The sequence below is a fragment of the Odocoileus virginianus genome, chromosome 24 (genome assembly GCF_023699985.2).
Source record: "Odocoileus virginianus isolate 20LAN1187 ecotype Illinois chromosome 24, Ovbor_1.2, whole genome shotgun sequence".
In the NCBI taxonomy this organism is placed as follows: domain Eukaryota; kingdom Metazoa; phylum Chordata; class Mammalia; order Artiodactyla; family Cervidae; genus Odocoileus; species Odocoileus virginianus.
Genome location: NC_069697.1, coordinates 33,623,111 through 33,647,475, shown reverse-complemented (window position 1 = coordinate 33,647,475; position 24,365 = coordinate 33,623,111). Strand labels below are relative to the sequence as shown.

The 24,365-nt window shown below is 37.5% G+C and overlaps 1 protein-coding gene across 3 annotated transcripts in view; it reads left to right on the top strand.

The window, feature by feature from the left end:
* The window catches only part of TMEM117 (transmembrane protein 117), a 557,294-nt gene that overhangs the window by 109,175 nt on the left and 423,754 nt on the right, over positions 1–24,365 (top strand). The gene's annotated exons all lie outside the window — the stretch shown is intronic.

The following is a 24,365-nucleotide window of genomic DNA, read 5'->3' as shown; positions in this document are numbered from 1 at the left end:
AGATGAATAGTCAAAGAAAAGCAGGTATTTCACAAGATTTATACTTTAGTCCATACTCACAAGTGGTAAATTCAAGAATGTGATTGTTTAATAGATCAAGCATTCAGGCTTTAGGAAGCTATTAAAACCCATCATCTGTTAGTTATTTCTTGGGCTTCAAATGATGCCATTCATACTGGGTCTATTTTTAAATAGTGGAATTGCAGATTCTAACCCATGGCTAGTCAGAATAAGCCTCAGCCTTAGAACAGTACCTGTGTAATGAAACGGGTAATGTTGTTCTTGGAATTACCTAAGCCAGTTGAAAGTCTCTGAATGGGTACATGTATATGTATGGCTGAGTCCCTTCACTGTTCTGAAACTATCACAGTACTGTTAGTTAATTGGCTATATACCCCACTACAAAATAAGTTTTAAAAAAAAAAGTCTCAGGAGAATTGTACATTCTCACCCCTGGGACCAGAAGTGGAGGGGATCCATGTAAAACTTACTTTTTCTAAGCTGTTACTAGAAATAAAATTTTAAATACCATTTGTATATAAAATATATCCTTTGCTTAGAAGTTGACTTTTCATTTGATTCTACTTTTTTTTTTTAAATGGAACTAAATGAGGTCTGTGATAGGCAGAAGTGCTTATTCTGAAGAAAGAAGCAGATTTAAAAGTAATAAATGCAGCAATGCAGATTCCCTGGCACATTGTAAAGCACTCGATAGCTAATAATAAAGCTAATTTTAGTGAGAACTAGCAAGAATCGACCACTCAGTAACAGACCTGAATTGTTTCAGACCTCACAAGACCCCTCTAAAATAGGTATTATCTCCATTTTACAGATCAAGAAACTGAGGACCAGAGAGGTTTCATCACTCAAGCAATAATAGATAAGGTGTTGAGCCATTAACTAGTGAATTCTAGTAATACAGCCTGCCCGAAGGTTAGCACACAGTTGAGGGATGGTTGATCCTGTTGTTCCAACACCATATGGAACCTTTCTTTGTACTTTTATCATTCAAACTGAATTTGAAAATTGAAAGAAGTAGTAGGTATGTGCAGGAAGAGAATAGTTTAGAATTTTTATGTGTATCTTAAGTAAAATGGAAGGTGATTGTCTTTTATTCTCAGACTAAATATAGTATTTCATATTCTTCTGTAATTCTTGAACTCTTCACCAATAGGCTGCATCTTTGTTGAAAAGGATCTTTTCTTGAGAGGACATTTTTAATGGTACCACTGAAAAAGAAATCCAACCAAAGGAAAAATGGTTTAGTTCTGCAGATTAAAAAATTAAATCTCCATTTATACAAGATGTATTATTAATTATTTTGACACATGTCATTTGAACTAGTGAGCACTTTAATGTAGGACTGCAAACCTTGAGGAAAATCAGTTCTCAGAGTAGGTGGATACCACTGTGCCTTTGAGGTAGACGTTCCATGTTATCTGAGGCATTGCTTCTCCTGTTTAAGGCAGGGAATGATGGAGCCAGAGGGTGCAGAAAGGATAGCAGGCTCACAGATATCATGATTGACAGATTTTCTATCAGAGGATTGGTGGTGATAGAGAGGAACTCAGGATTCTTTACCCTGTATCTGATTTGCATTGAGGATTCTTATGTGTACTGATCTGTAGATCTTTCTAGGAATATTGGTCTAGAACCATTCCAAAGAGGACTTCAAGGATTTTCTATGATGGCTAAGCTTTTGTTGATGTAGTTTAGAACTCCTTTCTAGAACAGAATCTGTTAGGCCTACAAAGAGTGAATTTAGGATTTAAGACAGGAAAAAAAGATGTTTCCCTAGAATGATTTGCTTTTTTCCTCCACCCCGCGCCCCAATTTTAGAATTGATTATAAATCTAGGCTGAACCAGAGTGCCTTGATCCCTTGTTACCAGGAACAAAATCCCTAGATTTATCTGATCAGAACCTCAATAGTTTTAGCCACAGCTTACTTGATAGTCAAGTCGCCTGCTCCTAGAGTTCTCTTTGCAATTAATTTCTTGAGGTATATACTCACTCATGGCTTAAGCTGCCTGTGGGGAGCTAAGCTGAGAGGCAATGGGATGAAGGGGGTAAGAAGAGAATTAGAGATGGGCTTAAGGGACCCAGATTCAGACAATCCCTTTTCCTCTCATCTTTGATTCTATTCCACCGCTCCATGTCTCTCGCCACCAAAGTGCTGCTGTCGTAACCTCGTTTTTCTTTAAGTTGCCAAGATGAAACTAAATTCATCTTCCATTAATGTGTGAGGTTGTAGGTGAGGGTTCTGCTGCGGAGAAGGCTCTCAGCCTGGGCAGAGTTTTACATCTAGACATTTTATAAACAACTTCCTTTTTACAAGGCGTCCGACTAGCTACCTGAAGCCTCTCCTCCTAAAAGACATTTAGAGATGCTTAAAAATACAGTACAGCCTTAGACTTTTCCCCCTCTCCTTTCATATTATTTGTTTATTTTTATTTTTTATATGTGATTAACACTGACTGATTGAAATATAGCTGGCGGGTAATATTATGTCAGTTTCAGATGTACTGCATAAGTGATTTGGCATTTGCATACATTATGAAATAATCACCATGATAAGTCTAGTAACACCTGTCCCCATACAGAGTTATTACAGTATTATTGACCATATTCCTTATGCTTTATATTACATACTTGTGGCTTATTTATTTTATAACTGGAAGCTTGTACCTCTCAGTCTCCTTCATCTATTTCACCCCCATCACCTCCCTCCCTTCTGACAAACACCTGTTGTTTCTCTGTATCTGTGACTGTCTTCATTTTATTTTCTTGTGCCTTTGTTTTGTTTTTTAGATTGCACATAAAAGTGAGATCATACAGTGTTTGTCTTTCTCTGACTCATTTCTGATAGTGCAATACCCTCTAGATCCATCCATTCTGTTGTAGTGGCAAAGTTCCATTTATTTTATTAAGATTAACATTCCATTGTATATGTAATACCACATCTTCTTTATCCATTCATATATGGATGGATATTTAGGTTCTTTCCATATATTGGCTATTATAAATAATGTTGGGCAGTGAACATAGGGGTGCATATATCTTTTCAAATTAGTGTTTTTATTTTTGGGGTATAGATACCCAGAAGTAAAAATGCTAGATCATATGGTAGTTCTATTTTTATTTTTTTTTTTGAGGACTCTCTATACTGTTTTCCATTGTGGCACCAATGTACATTCCCACCAACAGTGTACAAGGGTTCCCTTTTCTTTGCTTCCTCATCAACACTTGTTATTCATTGTCTTTTTGATGATAGCCATTCTGACAGGTGTGAGATGATATCTCACTGTGGTTTTTTGTGTGTTTCTCTGATGGTTAGTGATGGTGAGCATCTTTTTAAGTGCCTGTTGGTCATCTGTGTGTCTTTGGAGACCAAATGTGTATTCTGGTCCTTTGCCCATTGTTAAATCTTTTTTTTTTAATGTTGAGTTATGTGAGTTCTTTGAATATTTTGAATATTGACCCTTTATCAAATATCTTGTTTGCACATATCTTCTCCTATTCAGTAGGTGGCCTTTTCATTTTGTTGATAGTTTCTTTCCCTGTACAAAAGTTTTATAGTTTGATGTAGTCCCATTTGTTTATTTTCACTTTTGTTTCCCTTGCTTGAGGAGACAGATCCAAAAAAATATTGCTCAGACTTATATAAAAGAACATACTGCCTATGTTTTCTCCTGGGAGTTTTACGGTCTCAGGTCTTACACTTAAGTCTTTAATCCATTTTGAGTTTTTGTGTATGGTTTGGGAAAGTAGTCCAGTTTTATTTTTTTGCTTGTAGCTGTCCAGTGTTCCCCACATCCTAATAGACTCCTTATAAATGCATAGTTGCACTTACCCAAAGATCAAGAAAAACCCTGAGGCCAATAAATGAAGAAGGATCTGAACACCAAGACAGCGAGTCTGTGAAGTGACACTGAGGCCGTGACTTAAGGACTTGAGTTTTAACTTTCACGTTGGGATTAGAAACAAGGAACTTGGGTCCTATAAGTGAGAAGCTGAACTGAAAGCCTCCACATTAGATGGTCCTGCAAGCTGCCTCTGAGAAAAAGGTGGGCTGGGAACACATGGCCGCTGGCCCAGGGAGCATCTTGGAAGTTTGATTTAGGGCCATGGGTGGAACACAGAAAAATCTGCCAAGAACTCATAGCCACAGGGGTGACTTATGGTTTTCACATACATTTTCTTTTGGATTTAGAACACCCGCCAAATCTCCCTGGCTGCTCTTTTCTCCCAATCTGAAGTTTCTGCTTCTCTCTGGAGCACCTCCCCACCCCCAAATAACTTCCAGAATGCTTCTGTTTGCTTATACAGAGCAATTTAGTTCCCTCTCTCTTCTCAAATTGTGTCCACTTTGATTTACTGGGGCTTTTTGTTTCATAACCAAAATCATACTGCTACATGTTCCAATCAAGAGAACCAGTACTCTAAGATGAATGCTGTCGTTCTCAGAAATGAAGGGGCTGTGGACATGGCATTTTGCCGTCCTTTAAAAATAGCAATTATCCTTTCTCCCTTCATTCAACTGTGTATTTAATTAACTTTCTCTTGGGAGAGAAACACGAAGATGCTCAAAGATAAAGGGGGGCAAAGCAATCAACCAAGTTAAAATTAAGGTTATGTAGTAATCACATTCCATATGTGATTTACATATAAGACTGAAGCCTCACGGCAGTGAGGCATAGATGGGAAAGAAACAGGAAACCCTTTTCTCCTACAGTTATAGGACTTGATTAAAAATGATTCCAAATGAATCTCTCTCCAATTTTTTAAATTACTTGTGTTCATTAGGTTGTCAAAGCCAATCTATTAGAAATTCTCTGTGGGCAGAAATGGAAGGCTCTGCTGTGGGTCCAGACTAAGGGTCTCACTAATAGAAACCGAGTGAGTCATGTAGGGCTGGGAAGGGTTTTCAGTGTTTGGACACTTCAAACCCTTTTAACGTTGTCTTTCTGAAGAGCTTCTTATGCATGGATTTTTCTTAGAATTGGAAGTATTAAGCCCTAATTTAGGGAATGCTTACCTGGTCTTTTCAGACCCCTCAAAAGCTAACACAGGTGGTGGTGTTCATTCGCTCAGTCCTACTCTTTGTGACCCCTTGGACTGCAGCATGCCAGGCTTCCCTGTCCTTCACTATTTCCCAGAGTTTGCTCAGACTCATGTCCATTGAGTTGGTTATGCCATCCAACCATCTCATCATCTGTCGCCCCTTTCTCCTCTTGCCCTCAATCTTTTCCAGCATCAGGGTCTTTTCAAATGAGTCAGTTCTGTGCATCAGGTGGCCGAAGTATTCGAGCTTCAGCATCAGTGTTTCCAATGAATATTCCAGACTGATCTCCTTTAGGATTGATTGGTTTGATGTCCTTGCAATCCAAGGAAATCTCAAGAGTCTTCTCCAGCAACACAGTTTAATAAAAGCATCAATTCTTTGGCGCTTAGCCTTCTTTATTTTTTTTTCCCATTTATTTTTTTTAGTTGGATCTGTCACATCTGTACATGAGTACTGGAAAAACCGTAGCTTTGACTATAATGAACCTTTGTCTATAAAGTGATGTCTCTGCTTTTAATATGCTGTCTAGGTTTGCCATAGCTTTTCTTCCACATGTGTAATGTGTGAAAAATGAACTGGTGGGAAAGCAAAGCATTTACACCAAGATTGAGGCTTATATTTTTTTGGGCTCCAAAAATCACTGCAGATGATGACTGCAGTCATGAAATTAAAAGACGCTTGCTCCTTGGAGGAAAAGCTATGACCAACCTTGACAGATTATTAAAAAGCAGAGGCATTACTTTGCCAGCAAAGGTCAGTCTAGTCAAAGCTATGGTTTTTCCGGTAGTCATATATGGTTGTGAGAGTTGGACTATAAAGAAAGCTGAGCATCAAAGAATTGATGCTTTTGAACTGTAGTGTTGGAGAAGACTCTTGAGAGTCCCTTAGACTGCAAGGAGATCCAACCAGTCCATCCTAAAGGAAATAAGTCCTGAACATTCATTGGAATGATCATTCATTGATGATCCAGTGAACATTCATTGATGTTGAAGCTGAAACTCCAATACTTTGGCCACTTGATGCGAAGAACTGACTCATTTGAAAAACCCTGATGCTGGGAAAGAATGAAGGTGGGAGGAGAAGGGGACGACAGGGAATGAGATGTTGGATGGCATCACTGACTCTATGGACATGAGTTTGAGTAAGCTCTGGGAATTGGTGATGGGCCGGGAGGCCTGGCGTGCTGCGGTACATGGTGTTCCCAAGAGTCGGACACAACTGAGTGACTGAACTGAGCTGACAGAAGGCTTATATATAAAAAGATTCCGAAAAGGATCACTTGATGGCAGCAAAGGGCACGTTTTCATCACTCACTGCCAGTTTCCAGTGTATCACAGGCAGGCTTACTCCTTTGAAAAGATGTCTCCTCCCTCTTCTGAATTTTTGAAACTTGGTGTGGAAATATTTGCCCTCTCAGTGGTTAATGGCCATTTTAAGAAATCCACATAGTGAGCTCTCTAATAAGTAACTGTTTTGTGATGTGTTTGGCCCCTTTTATGTTCTAAAGCAGGTTTAAATATAGTGTATATAAACATCTCTATGCACACATACACTTCTATGTTTATGGACTTATTCCAGTGTTACAAGGATAAATATTGTGTTTAGCACTGAAGAAATGAGACACTTGACTCACTGATAAAAAATTCCTCCATGAACTAGAATAAGTGTCCGAAGAGTACATAGTATTTAGGGCAGGATATGAAGAAGCTGATGTTTTCTAGTGTTAATCACGAAGAAATATTTTATTTTTCCTGATAGAGAACCTTTTCCAGGGGAGTTTTACAAATATTAATTAATATGTTAATATGTGTTGAGTATTACAATGACAGAATTTGAGAGATAAGACACAGTAACTCAGGCAATTTTGAAAATGGAGGTAAGAACTAGGTGGTGGGTGTGATGACAGTGGAAGAGACTGATTGTCTCTTCTGTTTTCTTTCTTTACATTTTAATAAGAAATTGTCTGGAGTACTCAGTGAATGAGCACGGTGAGCACTGTCCGTGAGGGTTTGTGGTAAGGACACTTGGTTGAGGGGAGTCGACAGGAGGGAATATTTGAAATGGACACCGTTTTAAAATCTAAGATGCATGGCTTGTATGTATAGAGGGGGCAGCAGAAGCAAGCAAGGATGAATCAGAGAAACAAGTGAGAGACTGGCCTAGACTTGTCTGTAGGTTGCATGAAATCATTCAAGATCTAATAATGCTTTGTAAAGTCCACATGTGCAGCTGCCCAAGGCCTTTGCCTGTCACCCTCTTATCCTTTTTTTTTTTTTTAAACAATGACCATACTCTGGTTCATTAGGGTGTGCATACATTGCATCAGAAAAGACTCAGCTTCTATTGCCAGGGATGTAGGTTGCAGCCCAATATAAAAAACCAGGGTGAAATTTTTTACTGCAGGCAGTACTTTTTTCTTTACTAAATTCACTATTTTTAAAACCTTCACTAAAGCTTTAGTTTCCTTGATCAGACTTCTTTCTAGTCACCAGTAGTCTAGAAGTAGGAGCCCTGCTACATGTTTTTATTGTCAAGAACTGCGGTTTTCATTTGCTCTTCAAATACAAAGTTGGGAGACCTACTGGTAGCTGCATGCTATGGAAGGAGTATTTTTGTGAGTTTGTTTATCTGTTTTGAAAGATGATTAATTTATTTTGATAAAATGACAAGAAAAAATTTAGTCTTTAATAATGTTAAACAATGCAGTTTTCCTATAACCTAAACTGACAAAATTATTAAGTGCAAAGCTGTCCATTTAAACTGTAGTAAATGAAAAAGGGCCCTGAGACTCCTTTCAGTGGTATGTAATAAAACATTGAATTTAGGGATGGGTAAAGGATGGAGGCCTGGTGTAAGGTTCAGGAACTGGGGAGGGGGAGAAAGCCTAGCTGTACAAGGCTTTTAAGGAAGCCTGGAAGTGCTTGAATCAATAGCTGAAAAGCCTGATTGGCCTCTAATATAAGGCTGAATGCAAATTCTGCTGGAGTGGTGCTTTAGATAATTTGTTGGCTTCACTCTTAATTAGGCTAAACATTGACTTGCTTGTACATTTAATTCACAATAATAGCACAATTAATTACTAAGGCTGGGAGGGAGGCACAGAGCTGGTTGCCTGGAATGGACTGGTGAGAAGAAAAGCTGCAAATGAAGACTGAGTTGGTCAAGGGGGCTGACCTAGGGAGGGAGGCTGGTGAGAGAGACAGAAAGGGAGAAAGGGAGGGAGATTGAGAGAGAGAGACAGACAGACTTATTTAGCCAGAGACAGTGTAGTAACAAGACTCAAGTGGCTGCTTTTAATACTATTGGTTGCACATTACTTAGTTTTGATAGTATTAATATAAAGGTAAAATAGTGCAGTGTGTCTAAATTGTCACGGGTTTACCTCTAGTGTTGGTTAAATTGATAAAATTTTAAAACATTAATGAAAACCACACTCAATTTTGCATCCTTATTCAGCTCAGTTCAGTCACTCAGTCGTGTCAGACCCCATGGAAGCATGCCAGGCTTCTCTGTCCATCACCAACTCCCGGAGCTTATTCAAACTCACGTCCCTTGAGTTGATGATGCCATCTAGCCATCTCGTCCTCTGTCGTCCCATTCTTCTCCCACCTTCAATCTTTCCCAGCATAAGGGACTTTTCTAGTGAGTCAGTTCTTCACATCAGGTGGCCAAAGTTTTGGAGGTGAAGCTTCAGCATCAGTCTTTCCAATGAATATTCAGGACTGATTTCCTTTAGGATTGACTGGTGTGATCTCCTTATTATTCTGTTGCCTCCTTATTACTCTATGGGAATGCATTATCATCTGTCTAGAATTGACACTGATTTGACTCACAGGTGTTTGGTGATCATTGTTCATAGTTGCTTATTTCAACTTTCTTGTTAGTTTATCAGCTTGTTATTCTTGTTGTTCAGTAGTTCAGTCATGTCTGACTCTTCATAACCCCATGGACTATAGCATGCCAGGCCTCCTTGTCCCTCACCATCTCCTGGATTTTGCCCCAGTTCATGTCCATTGCATCAGTGATGCCATTCAGCCATCTCATCCTCAGCTTGTTACTGGGGAAGAATTCTGACCCAGGAATCAGATATCTGGATTGTACCCCATCTTAGCTACTTACTGGCAAAAGTAACTCAAAAAAGTTAGTTTCCTTTTCTTTTCTTTTCTTTTTTTTTTACAAATAGGTTGTTGTGAGAGGGTTTTTATTATATTACTGTTATCACCTTGCTCATTATTATTATTAATCTGGGGGAAACGCATGCTTCTAAATTGGAGTAACAAGCTAAATTAAACGTAAGATTGCCAGAAATCTTGGTTGCCTTTAATTTTGCTTGGTATGGAAGGCAATGTGGTGTAGTAGAAGGAGCATGGACTTTTGTCCTGACACCCTTTAACTGTGTCACCTTAGGTAAACTTTACTTCCTGAGCCTGAGTTCCTCCAACATAAAATGGAGATATGTGTACCTACCTTTGTGTTGCTGTGACAATCGGAGATAAAAAAACAATTGATGTGGTGCCTGCTATCTAATGAGCTCCTGATAAATGCAAGCTGCTGTTAGAATAATTGAAAACATAACACTTCAGTTTCTCAAATCTTTAGCTCTCATTAAATATCAGTTGTTTTAATAACAGCAAGTACTTTGGTTAATATAATGAAGTGATATACTTTATGGCAGTGATCTTATTACATTATCATCAATTATAATAATTACTATCAATTTCATAAAAAATACCCAAATCAATGTTTGGCACCTGTAGGTTTTCAATAAATATTAGTTTTCTATGTCATAAAACATCATACATAATCATAAACTTACTTGATTTAGAAGTGAAATCAATGCATGTAATACATAGCACCTGGCTCAAATGCTTTTGGAACACATCTTTATGAATGCAATAAGCTACTCTTTTCTTTGTTTCTCATCAGTGATGCTCAAAGACCAGTCCTGATTTAAGCAACATATTAAATGAATGTTCTTACCCAATTAAAAAGATACTGTATTGCATCATTTATAATAAAAGATCAATAAAATAAAAAAATTTGAAGAAAGTAAAGGGGTATTAGATTTTAACTTATATTTTGTAGCCTAATATTTTAATTATCTCTCCTTAAAAATACGTATTTTAAAAAATTAGGAGGATGGTTCCTAGGTATGTTGAGAAGTGTAAAATATTCAACATCATGTGCAGTTAATAGGAAAAATATATATTGCATGTAAAATGATTGTATTCTTCTAGCAAAAAAGTTAATAGATTTGTTTGATTCATCTCTTCATATACTATTTTTAATGTACATTATGTTATTGTAATATATTTGAAAATATACATTATATATAATAGATATTATTCAATATACTTATATACATGTGTATATATATAAATGTTGATTATTAGATAATTAAATCTATTTATTAGTTAAGCCATTTACTTTTATTAGAAAATTTGATGTGCAAACTTTTAAAGTTAAGCACCTAAAATAATTCACTGATGATAAAGTTATGAGTAACTACCCAGGGAAGAGAAATTGTAGCAGTATGTATGTAATGAACCTTACAACTATCCAGGGGGAAGAAATTGCAGCGGTATGTATAAAATGAGCCTTACAAAGTCATCTTAATTGAATATGTGGATGTATATAAAACTGAGGAATAATTAAGATTTTGTAGGTGTTAAGTGAGCAACAGATGTGATATTTATGTGGGGATTATGTCAAGTTAATGCACATACAAGGTTCAGAAGAAAGGAGAAAGCTAAGTCAGCATCTTGAACACTTTAAGTGTCTGGAGAAGATGGCGTTGATTATCATTTCACTACACCATCTACAGGTGAGTCAGCTTAGGGTAAATTTATGAAAATTCAATAACCTAAACTAGTGAAGAAGCTACACTTGTGCACCCATTTGGTGAATTGCTTCCAGGAAATTTGCTTATTACTTAGACCCTCAAGCTGTGGGACAGTTCTTAATTAAAATTCACAATTGCCATTTCTCTTTATGTTTCTTAGGAACAGGGTCTTAGACAAAACCAGACTATTGACATTGTTAATTTTCCTGAACTTGGCCTCATCGATTTAAAAATACACTTTTTGAGTACTTCCTTATAGTCCATGAGGTAGTAAAGAGTTCGACACGACTAAGCGACTATCACTCACTCACTCACTTTGGGTAACCAATCACCAGTTATAGAGACTGATCTCCCTGGGATCAAAGAAGTTTCTAGAGCTGGTTCAGGAAGCAGGTTATAGGCACATTTAATCATGTCATGGTCAGACAATGGGTGATGATGTATTACAAAGAATCTTGGACTAGGAGAGCCAATTCAAGGTCAGTAACAAGAGATAACCTGTCATGGTTGTAGACTAAATGTGTAGATTACTTAAGAATCAGCAACAATTTTTTCTGTTTTGCATATAGGGTTATCGTTACCATCTTTCTAAATTCCATATATATGTGTTAGTATACTGTAATGGTCTTTATATTTTTTAAAAAAAGCTGCAACAAGATATAGCTGACATCAGGAGTTTTGGGGAATCCAGTGATCACTGTGGACCCTCTTCCCCAGAGTCTCAAATTTTGCATATAATATGAGGAAGTTTATGGACTTCATTTTGAAAGCCATTGAAGGGTGTGTCTCAGAATTAGGAGACTAGATAGGAAACTCCAAGGAGAAGATCTTAAAGCTAAGATGTATCAGTCAGGATAGATTAGTGTCTGTATTAGTAACTAATAAATTCTACTTAGTAACAAATATATTGCATTTATTCTTCCTATATGAAGTGCCTTTAATAGACTTCTCCACCTTCTAACGCAGCATCTTTCTTCCTGTGAAGGGAATAGATATAAAATGATTTAAAAGTCATTATCTTGTAATTTGACATAAAAGGCATAGATGAATTTCTCATCAAAATCTAATACTCATTTGTATATGGTGATAATATTAGATGGTCAGTCAGGTTGTTAATGGTTGAATGGAAGAGAAATCTATTTGATAGCAGGAAGGAATGGTACCAAGGTTCATTAGACTGATGGTAGCATGCCCTTGGTTCAGTTCTTCTTACAACTAGTATACATACCAATTTGGTGAAAACATCCATTCTGAATGATACTTCTCTTGCTATGTCTGTTCTAAACACTTCGACTATCATCCCTGGTTAATAGAAATAAATGAGGTAAGTTAGTAAATTCAGGAGAAAAGACACAGGTCAGTGAGATCTCAGGAAGATATTGATAAAATATATAATAAATCAGAGGTTTCATGGCATTTTTTTACATTTTAGGTGTACAAAGTTGAGATGAGTCAAAAACAGCTGGAATTCAATTAGTTAGTGTAGAGGAGCCAACTGAGGCTGAACTTAAGCACTCCTGGTTTCCCTGGCAACAGGGCCCCCTTCCCAAGCAAGTAATATTTTAGTGTGAGTGAAGTAATAACTGGAAGTAGAAAAATATGTGTTCACGTCAACGCCTACTTCTGGGAAGGTTAGGGGAGGAGTTTGCTGAAAGCAAAGGATGAGATCATGAGAGTGGAAGAATTTAAATTAAAAAATTAAAAAAAAAATTAAATTAAGCTTGAGCTTGAAAGCTTCTGGACATAGCACTGCACATAGCAGTGCTTCTTCCCTGACTTTGGTTGAAGCCAGGGTAGATAGTAAATCACATGGCTGCATATGTAATATATTATCTCTTCCATCACAGCCCAGAGAAAGTACTGGGCTGAGAAGTGGTGACCTGTGTAAATTGGCTTGGATTGGAGCCATCTGCTGTATGGATTTCTCTGCCTGCTTTTATATGTACTTACCCAGGAAGTTCTCATTTGCTCAGATGGATCAAGAGGCAGTCAAAACAGATTTGCCCATATATTTCTGTGAATTTAGTTTACTTTGTTTTCATGTTTCCATAAAGTGCTATTTTTCTTGCCAAATGTATCTTTTCAACTTCTGCTCAATGGGCTGAACCTTTTCTGCTTTTGTTAAATACCAGTTGAATTTGTAGCACTGCTTGGAGAACTGAAAGCCTGGGAAGAGTCCACAATGGGAACCTCACTGAATTCCATTTTTCCTTCTCTGTTCCAGAGGAAAGTCTTGGCCTTGATGTGTACATTGAGCATTCCTGGTTGGAACTTATTTTCAGTCAAGTTCTTGGGCTTCCCTTGTGGCTCAACTGGTAAAGAATCCACTGCAATGTGGGAGACCTGGATTTGACCCCTGGGTTGGGAAGATCCCCTGGAGAAGGGAAAAGCTGTCCACTTCAGCATTCTGGCCTGGAGAATTCCATGGACTCTATAGTCCTTGGGGTCGCAAAGAGTTGGACACTACTGAGTGACTTTCACTCTCTGTTATAATAAGGACTGTGAGATTATTTTAAGATTAAAGATCTCATTGCTCTTTTCCAGGAATAAGCGGGTATCAGGTTAAAATGTAGTAAGAATGAGTTCATAGGCAAAAAATGAAGTGATAGGGATCCATATTCACAGTGAAGCCTCAGAAAGGGCCTTAGTGATTGGCAAAAAAAAGGCCATGGTTAAGGGTTGACAGACAAATTTGATTCCATTTTCTGCACCCATGGCTGTAGTTTAAGGAAGTTAAAGTCAGTTCCATTTTGCTTCAGGCAGTATTATGAAGCCCCATTTTTTTTCTTTTTTGTTTTAAAGATTTTTTGATATGAACCATTTTTAAAGTTTTTATTAAATTTGTTACAATATCGTTTCTGTTTTATGTCTTGTTTTTTTGGCCACAAGGCATGTGGGATCTTAGCTCCCCAATCAGTTATTGAACCTTCACCCCCTGCACTGGAAGGCGAAGTTTTAACCACTCACTGGACTGCCAGGGAATTCCCGAAGCCCCATTTTCTCCTCCCAGATCCCAATAATAGTAAATAAGTGTCTGTGTCATATAAGAATATGATTGTAGCTGTGTGTGCAATCAGCAATCTCTGACATGGTCCCAGTGACCCTCCTCCTCGTATTCAAGCCCTTGTGTTCTCTCCTGAAGTGTAGGTTGAATCTAGCGGCTCACTTCTAATGAATTGAGTATGTAAAAATGATGGGTTGTTAATTCCAAGATTAGACTTCTGTATTCCCTCCCCTCCCCTTCCTGCCTCTCCCCCATCTCCTCTTTTCCATCCAGTCCTTACTCTGGGGAACAAACTGCCTCATTGAGAGTTGTCTTATGGAGAAGCCCATCTGGCCAGGAGCTCTGCCAACAGCAGGCAGCAAGGACCTGAGGCCTGCCCATAACTGCATGAGTGAGCTTGCAAAACAGATCCTCCCCATATCAGGCCTGGAGAAGATTAGAGGCTCAGCTAACATGGTGATTATAACCTGGGAGAGACCCTCAGCCAGAAGACCCAGGTAAACTGTGCTCAGATCCCTGAGCCACAGAAACCGTGAGATGATAATTATTTGCTATTTTTAAATTGCCACATTTTGGAATAATTTGCTTTCCTCAGTAGATAATACACTGTTTAAAACAGAGGGTTATATGTGATGAAAACATTCAGAAAGAACGCTATATACACCCATGAATGCATGCTCAGTCATTCAGTCATGTCCAACTCTTTGAGATCCCAAGGAGTGTAGCCTACCAGGTTCCTCTGTCCGTGGAATTTACCAGTCAAGAGTACTGGAGTGGGTTGCTATTTCCTTCTCTGGGGGATCTTCCCAGCCTGGGAATTACACCTGCATCTCTTGCACCCCCTGTATTGGCAGGTGGATTTTTTACCACACACACACACATCCAGAAGGGCCACAAAATCACTGTGAATCTATGGTAGCTATGAGTTTTTTTCTATGCTTTCCTCCATTTTACCTTTCTCTGCACTAATTTTATTTTCAGCTATGTTTTTCTGACTATCTTCTTCCAAGTTGATGGTAGGGAGATTTTAGAACAGTCCCAAAGAGATTAGCAAATAATTAATGGATAATATCAGGCACAGTATGAACAGTGTGAAAAGGTAAAAAGATCAGACACTGAAAGATGAACTCCCCAGGTCGGTAAAGGTGCCCAATATGCTACTGGAGATCACTGGAGAAATAACTCCAGAAAGAATGAAGAGACAGAACCAAAGCAAAAACAACACCCAGTTGTAGATGTGACTTGTGATGGAAGTAAAGTCCGATGCTATAAAGAACAATATTGCATAGGAACCTGGAATCTTAGGTCCATGAATCAAGGCAAATTGGAAGTGGTCAAACAGGAGATAGCAAGAGTAAGCATCAACATTTTAGGAATCAGTGAACTAAAATGGCCTGGAATGGGTGAATTTAACTCAGATGACCATTATATCTACTACTGTGGACAGGAATCCCTTAGAAGAAATGGAGTCGTGATCCATTTCTCTGTCAACAAAGAGAGTCCAAAATGCAGTACTTGGACGCAATCTCAAAAAACGACAGAATAATCTCTGTTCATTTCCAAGGCCAGCCATTCAATATTACAGTAATCCAAGTCTATTTCCTGACCAGTAATGCTGAAGAAGCTGAAGTTAAACAGTTCTATGAAGACCTACAGGGCCTTCTAAAACTAACACCCCAAAAAGATGTCCTTTTCATTATATGGGACTGGAATTCACAAGTAGGAAGTCAAGAGATACCTGGAGTAACAGGCAAGTTTGGCCTTGGGGTACAGAATGAAGCAGGTCAAAGGCTAACAGTTTTGCCAAGAGAATGCACTGGTTGTAGCAAACACCCTCTTCCAACAACACAAGACAAAACTCTACACATGGACATCACCAGATGGTCAGGACCTAAATCAGAGTAATTATATTCTTTGCAGCCAAAGATGGAGAAGCTCTATACAGTCAGCAAAAATAGGACCAGGAGCTGACTGTGGCTCAGACCATGAACACCTTATTGCCAAATTCAGACTTAAGTTGAAGAAAGTAAGTAAAACCACTAGACCATTCAGGTATGACCTAAATCAAATATACAGTGGAAGTGAGAAATAGATTTAAGGGATTAGTTCTTATAGACAGAGTGCCTGAAGAACTATGGATGGAGGTTTGTGACATTGTACAGGAGGCAGTGATCAAGACTATCCCCAAGAAAAAGAAATGCAAAAGTGCAAAATTGTTGTCTGAGGAGGCCTCACAAATAGCCGAGAAAAGAAGCTAAAGGCAAAGGAGAAAAGGAAAGATATACCCATTTGAATGCAAAGTTTCAAAGAATAGCAAGGAGAGATGAGAAAGCTTTCCTCAGTGATCAAAGCAAAGAAATGGAAAAAATAGAATGGGCAAGACTAGAGAGCTCTTCAAGAAAATAAGAGATACCAAGGGAACATTTCATGCAAAGGTGGGCACAATTAAGGACAGGAATGGTATGGACCTAACAGAAGAAGAAGATATTAAGAAGAGGTGGCAAGAATACAGAGAACTATACAAAAGAAGATCTTCATGACCCAGATAACCCCAATAGTGTGATCACTCACCGAGAGCCAGACATCCTGAATGTGAAGTCAAGTGGGCCTTAGGAAGAATCACTGCGAACACAGCTAGTGGAGGTGATGGAATATCAGGTTAGCTATTTCAAATCCTAAAAGATGATGCTGTGAAAGTGCTGCGCTCAATATGCCAGAAAATCTAGAAAACTCAGCAGTGGCCACAGGACTGGAAGAGTTCAGTTTTATTCCAATCCCAAAGAAAGGCAATGCCAAAGGATGCTTAAACTACTGCACAATTGCACTCATCTCACATGCTAGCAAAGTATGCTCAAGATTCTCCAAGCCAAGCTTCAGCAGTGCATGAATTGTGAACTTCCAGATGTTCAAGGTTGTTTTAGAAGAGGCAGAGGAACAAGAGGTCAAGTTGCCAACATCCATTGGATATTGAAAAAGTGAGAGAGTTCCAGACAAACATCTACTTTTGCTTTATTGACTATGCCAAAGCCTTTGACTCTGTGGATCACAACAAACTATGGAAAATTTTTCAAGAGATGGGAATACCAGACCACCTGACCTCCCTTCTGAGAAATCTGTATGCAGGTCAAGAAACAACAGTTAGTATTGGACATGGAACAACAGACCGGTTCCAAATCAGGAAAGGAGTCCATCAAGGCTTATTGTCACCCTACTTATTTAATTTATATGCAGAGTACATCAGGCAAAATGCCAGGCTGGATGAAGCACAAGCTGGAATCAAGATTGCTGGGAGAAATACCAGTAACTTCAGATATGCAGATGACACCACCATTATGGCAGAAAGCGAAGAAGAACTAAAGAGCCTCTTGATGAAAGTGAAAGAGCAAAGTGAAGAAGTTGTCTTAAAAGTCAACATTCAGAAAACTAAGATCATGACATCTGGTCCCATCACTTCATGGCAAGTAGATGGGGAAACAGTTGAAACAGTGAGAGATTTTATATTTGGGGGCTGCAAAATCACTGCAGATGGTGACTACAGCCATGAAATTAAAAGACGCTTGCTTCTTGGAAGAAAAGCTATGACCAACCTAGAAAGCATATTAAAAAGCAGAGATATTACCTTGCCAACAAACATTCATCTAGTCAAAGCTGTGGTTTTTCCTGTAGTCATGTATGGACATGAGATTTGGACCAGAAAAGAAGCTGAGCACCGAAGAATTGATGCTTTTGACTAGTGGTGTTGGAGAAGACTTTTGAGTCCCTTGAACTGCAAGGAGGTCCAACCAGTGCGTCCTAAAGGAAATCAGTTCTGAATATTCATTGGAAGGACTGATGCTGAAGCTTCACCTCCAATACTTTGGCCACCTGTGCAAAGACCTTTTCATTGGAAAAGACCCTGATGCTGGGAAAATTTGAAGGCAGGAGGAGAAGGGGATGACAGAGGATGAGATGGTTGGATGGCATCACCGTCTTGATGGTGATGTTTGAGTAAGCTCTGGGAGTTGGTGAAGGGAGGATTAGCATGCAGCAGTCCATGGGTTCACAGAGAGCCATAAATAACTGAGTGACTGAACTGAACTGATCAGGTACAGAGACTGTATAGTGTATCATATGTTGGATTTTAGAGGCACTATTCATCTTCTTATGGAAGTCAGAGATAATTTTTCTATGAATTGTCGTAGAGAAGAACCTCAGTGATCTTCTTAGTAATTTTCTTACAGTAACTAGAATAATGAATTTTAGTGAGCTGATTCTTTCCCAGTGTCTCAGTATGGTCTTTATTTCCAGTCTTAAGGACTAATCTCATTGTAGGTGTGGCATCCAAGTGGAAGTCATTAGTTTCCAAGGAGAGCTTATTACCTATTGGGCTTTTTCAACAATATCAAGCATCATGGCAAAAGTTTTTGCCAAATTTTTTTCTGCAGATGGATGGTTTCTTTTAGACATAAAGTTCTACTTGTGATGAAGGAAAAAGCAATTGTCAGGTAATATCTTAAAGTTTTCCAGTTATGTAATTCCATGATTTGTTGTTAGACAACCTATTTTTTAAGTGTTTGTTACTAAAAAGGTGTATATTTGGCTTGAAAGCCTGGTGAAGGAAGGTTAATTCAAGGCAACTTCTCATTCTGTTCTGACTATAGGGGTAGCTAAAACTCTGTAGGACTTTTCTATTTCTTTCTTTAGAGCAGTGTAAATTCTTTGAGTCATCAGCTTCCAGGTGCCATATACCACTTTAATTTAGGAGTAATTGTTTAATGCTCTTTAAGTTAGGCATGAGAAAGTACCTGTATTTAAATCTATTTCCAGACTTGGCAGTTTTTACTGCAGCCTGCACTTGAGCAAATAATTCTTAACTGAAATCACCTAACACTTCCTTGTGAGCATTGTGTGACACATTGATATTTATGTATATCCTTTTAGCCGGAAATGAGTTTGAATTTTACTTCAGGAAGTGAGAATTATAAGCAGAGATATAAAAAGATATGATACAATACTTTCAGCTAATAATGTCATAGCATCCCTAATCAGAGAACGCACAACAGAGCCATGGGAATATCCTTTTACTTTGCAGAATGAAGCAGAAAATTCACGTAATGGTTTCAGGTAAAGATGGGAGCAGATACTCTTTGTGATAGATGTCTGTTAGTGGGCTGCAATTTATTATCATGCCTTTAAAAATTAATTTAAAGTTATACCCTGCCCTCATATAAACCCCCCATGAGGCTTCTGGCACTCACTTTGGAATTCTTCCAACCTGTCATCTAGCAACTTGCTGATTATTCTCTCTTACTCATGTAAAAGGCTTTAGCACCCATCTCATCGGCTTGCTGTCTGCTGTAAATCTTGCCATTGTTCTGGGTGTGTCTAAAATCCACACTATCACCTATCACCTCCTGTCAAACCATCTAATGGATACTTCTTAGTCTTCATTTTACTTGACCTCTTCCTCCAGCACTTGGCACTTAGGATCATTTCTGCCTTTTTGAGATGCTATATATTCTTGGTTTCTATGTCCATATACTCCCCTTTTCTTTTTATTCTCTCCTCTTAAGTACTGCTTTTTAGTTTTCTTTTGGCTCTCATCAGCCTTCTTGTATGAGACCCATCCTCTTGGCTTGATTGACAGTTCTTACGTCAGTAGTTCTAGAATATTTATCCCTTATTTTCTTGTGGGATGCATATCATTTTAACTGCCATAAGTATCCACTCAAGCATCTCAACAATATTTACCCATGATAAATCACAAGCTGAACTCAACTCACATCCCGCACTGCAGCCCTGCTTTGTTCCATACAGTGAACGGCACTAGTATCTAACCAGTTGCTGAGTCCAGACACTTAGGTACTGTTCATTCTTTCTTGTCTTTGCTTATTTTATACATGTGACAAGTCACAAAGGTTCTTTGATTATACCTGCTAAATACTTCTCAAATGGATCTACTTAGGTCTGTCCTTACTGCTACTCCCTTATGGTTTATTCCTTGGATTCTGCAACAACTACCCCTTCCAATTCTTTCTCCACACCATGGTGATTCCTCTTAAAATGCAGACATTCCTGCTTACAGTTCTTCAGTTTTCATTGTCTTCATAATAAAGTCCAACTTCTTCCATGGCTTAAAGGCTCAAAATAATATGCCCCCAGCTTACCTTGTCATTATGCTCTTTTGTTACTTTTGCCCAAAGACTAACTTCTATCCAAAGTGAACTTTTAGTTCTATAAATAGAACATTATCTTTTTCACCTCTGGCTAACTCTTATCTATTCAGGTCTCTGCTTAGATATCACTTCCTCTTAGAAAATCTTCCTAACACTTAAAGATCAGGTAAAATGGTCCTTCTTTATATTTGCATAACTCTGCGCATCATCCACATCATAACATATTTACCACACTGTGTTTTAATTGCCTTTTTACTTGTATATATTTCCCATCAAATTACGAGTTTTATGAGGCTGGTAGTTTTTTTTTTAATTTTTTTTAGTTGAAAATGCACTTTATTGACATTTGTGTATATTATGAAATGATCATCATTATAAGTCTAGTAATCAACTGTCCCCATACAATGTTATTACAGTATTATTGATCATATTGCTTATGCTATAAATTGCATCCTCATTACTTTTAAAATTTTAACTAGGTGTTTGTACCTCTTAATCCCCTATACCTATTTGCATCCTCCCTTCTCCTATGGGAGCCAACTGTTTGATTCTGTTTTAATTTTTTGTTTGCTTGATTTGGTTTTTAGATTCCACATGTAAGTGAGGTCATATGACATTTGTCTTTCTCTGTTTAACTTACTTCACTTATAGTACCCTCTAGATCCATTCATGCTATGACAAATGGAAATATTTTATCTTTTAATGGCTGAATATGGTTTCATTGTGTATATAGATATCACATCTTGTTTATTCTTTTATGTGTGAACACTTAGGTTGCTTCCCAGAAGTGAAATTGCTGGATCATATGGAAGTTCTATTTTTCAATTTTTGAGGAACCTCTATACTGTTTTCCATACCAGCTGTAATTTACATTCCCACCAGCAGGGAGCAGTTTTTCTCTATGTTTTCACCAAGATGTTATCTGTTACCTTTTGGGTAATAGCCATTCTGACAGATGTGAGGTGGTATCTCATTATGATTTTGATTTGAATTTCCCAAATGATTGCTGATTACTAAGTGAGCATCTTTTCATGTGACTATTGGCCATCTGTTTGTCTTCTTTGGGAAAAAAGTATATTCAGGTCCTATGCCCAATTTTTAATCAGTTTTGTTTTTTTAAAAATGTTGAGTTGTATGAGTTCTTTGAGTGTTTTGGACTTAATTCCTTATTGACCATATCATTTGGGAAATACCACCTCCCATTCAGTACGTTGTCTTTTGGTCTTGCTAATAGTTTCCCTTACTGTGCAAAAGATTTTTAGTTCAATGTAATCCCATTTGTTTATTTTTGCTTTTGCTTCCCTTGCCTGAGGAGACAGATCACCAAAAATATTACTAAGATTGATGTCAAAGAGTTTACTGCCTAGCTTTTCTTCTGGGAGTGTTATGGTTTGAGGTCTTACATTAAAGTGTTCAATCTATTTTGTGTTTATTTTTGTATATGGTATGAGAAAGTAGCCTGGTTTGATTTTTTTGCACAAAGCTATTCACTTTTACCAGCATGTAAATTTAAGAGGCTATCTTCTTCCCATTGTACATTCCTGTCTCCTTTGTTGTAAATTAATTGACTGTGTAGTTTTGCCTTATTTCTGGGTTCTCTATTCTGTCCTATTGATCTGTTTTTGTACCAGTACCAGAGAGTACAGGTGATATCAGGAGCATTGTACCTCTGATTTTTCTTTCTTTAGTTTGCTTTGGCAATTCAGGGTCTTTTGTGGCTCTATTTCCATACAAATTTTAGAATACTTTGTTCTAGTTCTGTGAAAAATGCCTCTGGTATTTGATAGCGATTGCATTGAATCTGTAACTTGCCTTGGGTAGTATTATCATTTTATCAATATTAATTCTTCCAACCCATGGGTAGAGTATATCTTATCATTTGTATGTATTGTGTTCAATTTTTTTCATCAGTGTCTTATAATTTTCAGAGTATAGGTCTTTAACCTACTTTTTGTTATAGTTGTTCCTAGGTATTTTCCTTTTTGATACAATTGTAAATGGGTCTGTTTTATTATTTTTGTCTTTCTGATAGTTTATTATTAGTGTATAGAGATGCAACTTATTTTTGTATATTAATTTTGCATTCTGCAAATTTACTGAATTAATTGATTAGTTCTAATAGTTTTATGGTGATGTCTAGGATTTTCTATGTATAGTATCATGTCATCTATGAACAGTGACAGTTTTACTTCTTCCTTTTTAATTTGGATTTCTTTTATTTCTTTTTCTTGCCTGATTGTTGTGGCTAGGACTTTCTATACTGTGTTGCATAAAAGTGGCAAGAGTGGGCACCTTTGTCTTGTTCCTGATGTTAGAGTAGATGCTTTTAGATGGCTTTGTCATCTATAGCCTTTATCACATTATTTTCTATATCCACTGTATTGAGTGTTCTTACCATAAATGGATGTTGAATTTTGTAACAAGCTCTTTTTCTGCATCCCCTGAGATGACTGTATGATATTTATTCAATTTGATGTATCGTATTGATTGATTTGTGGATATGGAACCATCATTGCATCCCTGGGAAAAGTCCAACTTGATTATGGTATATGATCCATTTAATGTATTGTTGGATTTGATTTGCTAATATGTTGTTGAAGATTTTTGTATCTATGTTCATGAATGGCACTGGCCTGTAAGAGTGTGTGTATGTGTGTATGTGTATCTTTGTTTTGTTTCACTATTGGCCTGATGCTTTGAAGGTGACTTCTGTAGCATTCTTTCCTCTTTAACTTTTTTGAATTGTTTGGGAAAGATATTAACTCTTCTTTAAATGTTTTTTAGACTTTTTCTCTGTAAAAGAAGTCCTGAACTGTTTGGATGTTTTTTAATTACTGATTCAATTTCATTACTGGTAAATGGTCTCTTCATATTTTCTGTTTTTTTTTTTTTCCTTCTGATTCAGTCTTGAAAGATTGTCCAATTCTAGAAACTACTCATTTTTTTCTGGATTGTCTATTTTATTGGCATAAATAGCTGTTTGTAGTAATTTCATATGATCCTTTGTATTTTTGAGTTGGTTTTCATGTCTCCTATGTCATTTCTGATTTTATTTCTTTGAATTCTCTCTCTCTTTTTCTGTTGGTAAGTTTGGCTCAAGGTTTATCAGTTTTGTCTCTTCAAAGAACACAGCTCTTTCTATTTTTAAAAATTCTCTATTTTATTTCCTCTTTGATCTTTATTATTTCTTTCCTTCTATTAGCTTTGGGTTTTGTTTTTCTTCTTTTTCTAGTTCCTTTAGATGTAAGTTTAGTTTGTTTATTCAAGATTTTTCTTGTTTCAGAGGTAGGCTTATAATGCTAAAACTGTCCTTCTTAGAACTTTCTTTACTGTGTCCCATAGATTTTAAAATGTTGTGTTTGCATTTTCATTTGTTTCCAGCTATTTGTTGATTTTCTTTCGATTTCTTAAGTGATCCATTGGTTGGTTGTTAGCATGCTGTTTAAATTACATGTATTTGGAGATTTTTTTTCTAGTTTTTACATGCAGTTGATTTCTAGTTTTATACCATAGTGGTTAGAAAAGCTACTTGATAAGATTTTAATCTTTTTAACTCATCAAGGCTTTTAAGAAAATTAGCATGCTATCTATCCTGGGGAATGTTCTATGTATTGAAAAGGATGTGTGATCTGTTGTTGTAGAGTGGAATGTTCTGTAAATACACCTATTAATTCAGTCCAGTCTAATGTATCATTAAAGCCAATGTTCTGCCGATTTTCTTTGCTGTGATATTGACAGCACCGAGTGAGACGTCGACTGAAGTGACTTAGCAGCAGCAACTGCAGTGAGATGTCTGCCTCTTGAGAAACCTGTATGCAGGTCAGGAAGCAACAGTTTGAACTGGACATGGAACAGCAGACTGGTACCAAATAGGAAAAGGAGTCCATCAAGGCTGTATATTGTCACCCTGCTTATTTAACTTATATGCAGAGTACGTCATGAGAAATGCTGGGCTGGAAGAAGCATGGGCTGGAATCAAGTTTGCCAGGAGAAATATCAATAACCTCAGATATGCAGATGATACCACCCTTATGGCAGAAAGGGAAGAGGAACTAAAAAACCTCTTGAAAGTGAAAGAGGAGAGTGAAAAATTTGACTTAAAGCTCAACATTCAGAAAACAAAGATCATGGCATCTGGTCCCACCACTTCATGGGAAATGGGGAAACAGTGGAAACAGTGTCAGACTTAATTTTTGGGGGCTCCAAAATCACTGTAGATGGTGACTGCAGCCATGAAATTAAAAGATGCTTACTGCTTGGGAGAAAAGTTATGACCAACCTAGATAGCATATTAGAAAGC